This window comes from Phalaenopsis equestris, unplaced genomic scaffold, assembly GCF_001263595.1.
Source record: "Phalaenopsis equestris unplaced genomic scaffold, ASM126359v1 Scaffold218913, whole genome shotgun sequence".
Classification (NCBI taxonomy): domain Eukaryota; kingdom Viridiplantae; phylum Streptophyta; class Magnoliopsida; order Asparagales; family Orchidaceae; genus Phalaenopsis; species Phalaenopsis equestris.
The window spans coordinates 1-245 of NW_018237324.1; positions in this window are offsets into that span (position 1 = coordinate 1).

The following is a 245-nucleotide window of genomic DNA, read 5'->3' on the forward strand; positions in this document are numbered from 1 at the left end:
GAAAGGAAGAGATTCAGAGGAACTTCGATGAGTTTAGGGAGGAATTAGAGAATAGTGTTATTTACTTGTTGTGGTTTGTACGACTTCGCTTTTATATATGAATTCTGAGCTTTGTTGTGTCTTCCCCATGAGTTCTGAGTAGTTTTCTCTATCTTTCTCCTTGTCTTGAGATTTGTGAAATGGTGATTTGAATTAGTTGAGTCATGAAAATTTTAAAGAAGTTGTGATGATCTTTTCACTTCGAT